Source organism: Citrus clementina, unplaced genomic scaffold, assembly GCF_000493195.1.
Source record: "Citrus clementina cultivar Clemenules unplaced genomic scaffold, Citrus_clementina_v1.0 scaffold_9, whole genome shotgun sequence".
NCBI classification, from domain to species: domain Eukaryota; kingdom Viridiplantae; phylum Streptophyta; class Magnoliopsida; order Sapindales; family Rutaceae; genus Citrus; species Citrus x clementina.
Genome location: NW_006261964.1, coordinates 9,043,432 through 9,049,942, shown reverse-complemented (window position 1 = coordinate 9,049,942; position 6,511 = coordinate 9,043,432). Strand labels below are relative to the sequence as shown.

General features: G+C 32.7%; 1 non-coding gene across 1 annotated transcript; it reads left to right on the top strand.

Annotated features, from left to right (window-relative positions):
* Positions 1-5,830: 5,830 nt before the first annotated feature.
* On the top strand, positions 5,831-5,937 carry LOC112101562. The gene has a single exon (XR_002907595.1). It is a non-coding gene; the product is annotated as a small nucleolar RNA R71 (small nucleolar RNA).
* Positions 5,938-6,511: the final 574 nt, after the last annotated feature.

The window sequence follows — 6,511 nt, the reverse complement described above, 5'->3', positions numbered from 1 at the left end:
TCATTTTCTTCAAATCCCACAACAAATCAAGCCTAGAAAATCATTATTCTTCACTCCTAGATCACTAAATCATCATTCAAACACATTTTCATCATGAGAAACCGAAAATCCCAAATGTAGTTATAGGTTTTCTCTCAAATTTTCTCACTTCAATTTGATGCATTTTCAGTGATTCTTTGATTAAATTGAGCCTATATATTACTTCCAAATATCATTCTCTCAATTTGATTGGTTATTTCCCCTCAAATCCTCTTTCTTTCACAAATACCATTTTTGAGAATCCATGTCAAGTTCAAGGACAAGACCAGAAAGGGAAAGGAAAAGGAACATATTCTTCAACCCTAAATGACCACAAACTGATAGAGGCAATATAGACTAGCCTAAATTTGAGTCGAAGCATTTTTCGAATAAATGCTTGGCCAAACAATTCTTCCTCAAATTCATGCCTCGTTCTATCGTTTCTTCTTTTTATGTTGAATTACATTTTCTTCATACCCTTTTAATTAGTAATAGGAATTTAGTACAATTGTAGAACAAGTTGGTTGGGTGAATGTGTTATTATGAGGAGAATGTGCATCCAAATTTGGCGAAAATGTTTTATTCTAATACGGATACTTCTGAGGAGAAATGAAATCATGTCATTACTCATGTTGGTGGAGTAGCTATAGAATTTGGTGCAAGTGTCTTAAATAAAATACTAAGAACCTAATGTAGGTTTTCTAATGCTATTGGTGTCCATGTGCAAGTGTACACAACAAGTAATATAATGATAAGTATTCAAGATCATCTTCACAAGGATTGTTGTTATAGAAATTGCTACAACAATTTTATCAGTGCAGCTTTTATTCTAAATTATAATTAAAATAAATTAATAAACTAATGAACTAATTAAGATTAAAAAAATGCAATAAAGTAAATTATCACAACAAATATAAGGATGTAACCAAAGCGAATAGAGTAGTTGAGTGATTAAACTTACTTAATGGTTTTGACTATTTTTCTAATGTTTGGTTCGGTTTCTACAGTATCTGCTACAGCACTGGGCAGAATCCTTATGTATCCTCAACTTTCGCATGTTTAATGTCTTATACCTAAATGCAACTTAACAGTGACCAATTGTTATGCTAACATTAGATATAACATTACACATTTTATATTCTAATTATCCTACAAAGTGAATCCCTATATCTAATTCATCACTAATTTTAGATTAAGCATGACCCTTGCGAATCAAGATAAACCCAACTCAGGAAACCCAATCTAACACTAAGTATTGTTCTGAAATGTTCCACTAAGACATGCCTTTTTGAGGCTCTATCTTAGCTAGTATCACTAAATGGGTGGTCAACTGAAATAGTGAATTGAAATAAGTATTATAAAAACAATGTGCTATAGTAACCATGCAGCAACACATAATATGAGTCAATTAACCATCAAGTTTGTTCATCACTCAACCATGAGTAAATTTAGTTAATAATCTGCAATAAAACAAGAATCAAATTTCAATCATCAAAAAATCCATCATAACAAGATTAAAAACAGGAGAACAAGAATAAGAGTTGAGATCCGGTTGATGTTCTTCTAAAATCCTTTGTTGTCGTCCTCAATTCTCTATCTTGATCTTTTTTTTCTCTTGTTTTGTCTCTCTATTCTTTTTCTCTAATGACGGCCTCTCTTTCTTCTTTACGTGTGTGCACATTTTATAGCTTAGAATTAGGGAAATCAGAAGCCTAGGGCACGCATCTTTTAGTTTAGGAAACTCCAGATCCTAATCTTCTAAGTATCTTGGGTGAAATCGTCTCTATCGTTGCTCTAGGATTGCTACAGCAACAGTGCTACAACATTGGCTTCAACATCTGCACTGTTCTAGATTTGTTTCAATTCTTCTATAACCAGGTTCTTTCCTTATACTTATAAGACTATTGCAGCAGCATTCCTTTCTTGAATCTTGAGCTTCCGGTCACCTTCAATTATGCATATGAACTAAGCACACAAATTATTCTAAATTAAACAAAATTTATTGGGAGTAAACTAAAATAGATACTCATGCAAAATATAACTAAAATACAGTAAAAATATATCATTTACTCTCTAAGTAATGTTGATTTAGTCATAAAAATACCATGATAACTCTGATTTCATAGAGTTATCATAACCCGAGATGAAGGCCTAGAGATTTGCTCTGCTAGGACAATCCCTTATTTTCATGATTACTCTTATGTTGAAGTAGTTAGAAACATTTGTAGGCATACATATTTATCTGATAAGGTATGTATCATTCATCTTTGTACCCAATGTTTATGTCTGCAATCTCAAGTTTTACTTCGCATTTTTCAAACTATTGTTGCTCTTAGGTCTGGGCATGCATATGAAATATCTCATAAGGATGTAGCCTTGCTAGATTATATTCTTAGGGGTCGTCTTGTAAATCTTGGATATACCACTATTCGTCACATGCTTAGTATTTCGAGTATGGTTAATTGTTCCCTTCCTCACAATAACTTTATTATTAGGATACTTAAGTTATTTCAAGTGCCCATAGAAGAACCCACTTTTAATCCCACTAAGGCTATAGGAGAAAAAAAAAACGTATATAGCTTGGTTTTGATTGGTGAAATGAGGAATGGATGAAGATTAAGCAAGATAAATCTACTTTGCTTGCACTTCGTGATGATCGTATTCTTAACGTTGTGATACCCGCTGATCAGTTGTCTGATTTCGCTTTACCTCTACGGTGTTAGCTTAGACATTTAGGGACACAGTCATTTGTGCCTTGTTCTTCCTCTCTTATCCCTCCTCTTAAGACTAATGCTTCCGAAAAGAAAAGTTTTAGACATATTAACCCCAAGAAGTTTCAATTGAGCCGCAATGTCATTCATATGCATAGATGAAAACTTCTTTATTAGAGTACTGGCTAGTGCCTGATTTGAAGTTAAAATTGGTCATCAATAGCCTCTGGTAATGCCAAGACATCATTATGCTAATTGACTAAACCACGAATAGCAATAGTGATTTTTATCTTTATTAACATCATACTGAGGCAATTAGGTCACTCCCACTTGGCATAAAGAGCAATATCAGCTTCAGTGTTGTTATCATCAATAAGTGGTTCATATTTCTGAATAGTATAATCAATGTCCATAACTTTAACATTTTAGATATGTTTTATAATGTATATTGTAAATTTGATCTTGTTGGGAATGGTACATTGTCTAATGGTTTTCTTGGCCTTAATTTGCAAAATTTCAAGGCATGTTCCTGCTGGTATTAAACGATGTGTTGTGAATGAAAATTCCTCTATTTTATGACATCAGAGACTAGGTTATATCTCCATAAAAAAAATTAAAAGATTAGTAAATGATGGAGTATTCAGTACTTTGGAATTTACTGATTTTGATACTTATATGGACTGCATAAAAGGAAATCAAACCAATAAGACAAAGAAAGTTGCCAAGAGGAGTTCAGAAATATTGGAAATCATATATTCAGATATTTGTAATCTAGACATGGACTCATATGGTCAGAGATATTTCATCTCTTTTATAAATGATTACTCACAATACATATATCTATAACTTACTTAATAATAAAAATAGGCATTAGATGTTTTTAAGGCATTTAAAGTAGAAGTAGATAAGCAATGTGAAAAACAAATTAAGATCGTGAGAACAGATAGAGACGGGATATACTCAATAACATAGGATAGTTGCGCAATACACTATGCATGGTTCTCCAAATCAGAATGGTGTAGTAGCAAGCATAAACCGAACTTTGTTGGATATGTTGAATAGTATGCTTAGCAGTTCTAAGCTTTCTAAATCCTTATGGACTGAAGCTCTAAAGACGGCTATGTACATTTAAATCGAGTTCCAACCAAAATGGTTCCTAAAACGCCATTTGAATTATATATTATGCTACACCATCACTAATGATTACAACGGACTCAGAAGCATCAAATATCTACATAATATATCAATGGCTAGAGGTTTGATTTTAAATTTTTCGCTTTTGATCTTATGTGCATGTTGTGTTATGTTTGTATATGAAGTTTGCTTACAACTCCTTCAATAGAATTCTAAATAACAACTTCCAACTCTAGCATATTTGCTTATTATGACTTTCCTTTTCATTTTTTGTTGTAATTATTTGCCTCTTGCTTGTGACAATCGTCTTATCACTTACTGATCAAAGAAGAAAATTTTCAGAGTTCATTTTCTGATCAAATGTCCAATATCTATGCAGAAACAATATTGTATTTGGAAATGTTGTGAGAAAGATCGAACAAGTTTCCATAAATGATAAGGGAAGCTTAAACATCTTGTAATAATTATAGCATGTGGTGAACTGTCAGAGAGTGAAATTCTTAATACAAGTCAAGCAAAAAAAGGGAGGTCATTCTTAATATAATGCATATTTCTTCTGATAATAGTTTGAATGTTTTCTGATTTATCAATCCTTCTTCTTCCATCATTAGATCCAGGCACACCCTTGTATTCAAGAAAGAGATGAGCTGGATTGTGTGCTCTTTATATATTGATTTTGTTTCTATGTATTTGAACTACCCACTTGAGTAACTTATATTAGTAATTGGTGAACACGAGTTCCCTCTCTCCCAGAAATTCAAAAAGTTTCTAACACAACTTAAAAAGTAATTTTTAACTCCCAAGTATAAGAGTGTCTTATTATATTATAACTCAGTGAGTCTCAAAATATTAAAAACAACTAAAATTGAAAATAAAACTAAATTTATTTATAAAAATAATTATACAAAATATTAAAAACACACCTGAAAAACAAGATTACAGGGAGATTGAGAGAAATTGAAAAGAAGAGAGATGTAAAGAGATGATTAAAAACATAATTAAACAATTTTTAATACTAATCAGTGTGGTGATTGAGGTTACTCTAAGAAATCATTTGGAAGTCGACTTTGGTTCTACAATCCATGTAATGAATACCTTGCAGGGTTTGCAAAACCTAATGAAGATGTAATGAATACCTTGCAGGGTCTACAAAACCTACGGAAGCCAGTGAGAAGTAAGCAATGCATCCTGTAATCAAGATGCATTCACATATGAAGGCAATCGAAACATACAGTCTGATTTTGAGTAGTGTTTTTGTTTCAGTTTTGGAAAAGACGTTTTATATTCCTGGTTTCAGTTTCACAACTTGTACTACTTGGTTTCTCTTTTTTGATTTCTTTATAGAGAAGTATTTTATCTTTCCCTTTTTTTCTTGGCCTAGGGTTTTCTCTTTCCTTGTGTTACTATATATGCACCTTCACCAACTTTTATTAACAACCTCTCTTCTTCTTTAACACACATAATGAATAGTTCATTAATTGACCATTTATCTTTATGTGTGTTATAAGAGATTTTGAAGGGTTCATACTGCTGTTGAAGAGTATTTAGTATTTGGGTAAGGATTGTTCTCGTTCTGTTTGTTGTAGTTGCCTACATAGTTGACTAAGGCAAGATTTCCAGAACAATGATCAAATAGATGCCCTTCTCCGCAATAAGCACAAGATACCTCAGCAATTTGGTTGACAATTGTTGAAGCAGTAGTAATAGCCTTCACCATATTTGTTAATGAGATTACTCTGGTTGATAATGTTGTTGAGGCATCTACATTGTGGACTCTTGTTGTTCCTCTTACTGTAGCTTGTCTGGTCGATGGCCAATGATAGTTGTTACTAGCTATCATTTCCAAAATTTCATAAGCTTCATTGTAAGACTTAGATAACAAGGCTTTATTTGTTGAAGCATCCATTATCAATCTAGTGCTTGGGTAGAGACCATTATAGAAAGTTTCCAACTGTATACAGTAAAGAATACCATGATAAGGACATCTCCTAAATAACTCTTTGAATCTTTCTTATGCATTATAGAAGCTTTCATCTTCAAGTTGATGGAAGGATGTGATCTCATTTCTCAATTTTACATTCCTAGTAGGTGGAAAATACTTCATTAAAAATTTGTCAGCTAAGTCATTCCATGTAGTAATGGAGTCAGGCGGTACAGAATTTAACCATACTCTTGCTCAATCCCTTAGAGAAAATGGGAAGAGTTTGAGTCTCAATACTTCATGTGATACTCTAGCAATCTTAAAAGCATCAGTTACTTTAAGAAAAAGTTTAAGGTGAAGGTGAAGATCTTTTGATGGCAGTCCATTGAATTGCCCCATTGTTTAAAACATCTAAAGCATCATTGGTTTAAGCTCAAAATTAGCAGTTTGCACTTCAAATCTAACTATTCCAGGATTTATGGCTTGCGGGGTCAACACTACATAATCTCTAATGACTCTGTCTCTATCATCTATCATCTAGATAATATTGTTGTTCCCTGATTGCCCATGAATATTCTAGCCATTTTGACCTTCTTGACCTCGTTGTGCATTGACTAGTTCTATTTCTCCTCGAAGGTTCAAATTCCCTATATCTTGCAAATCACCCACGCCGACAACAAATATTAAATTTCTATGCTCTTTTCTCAATCTCCTTACAGTTCTTTTA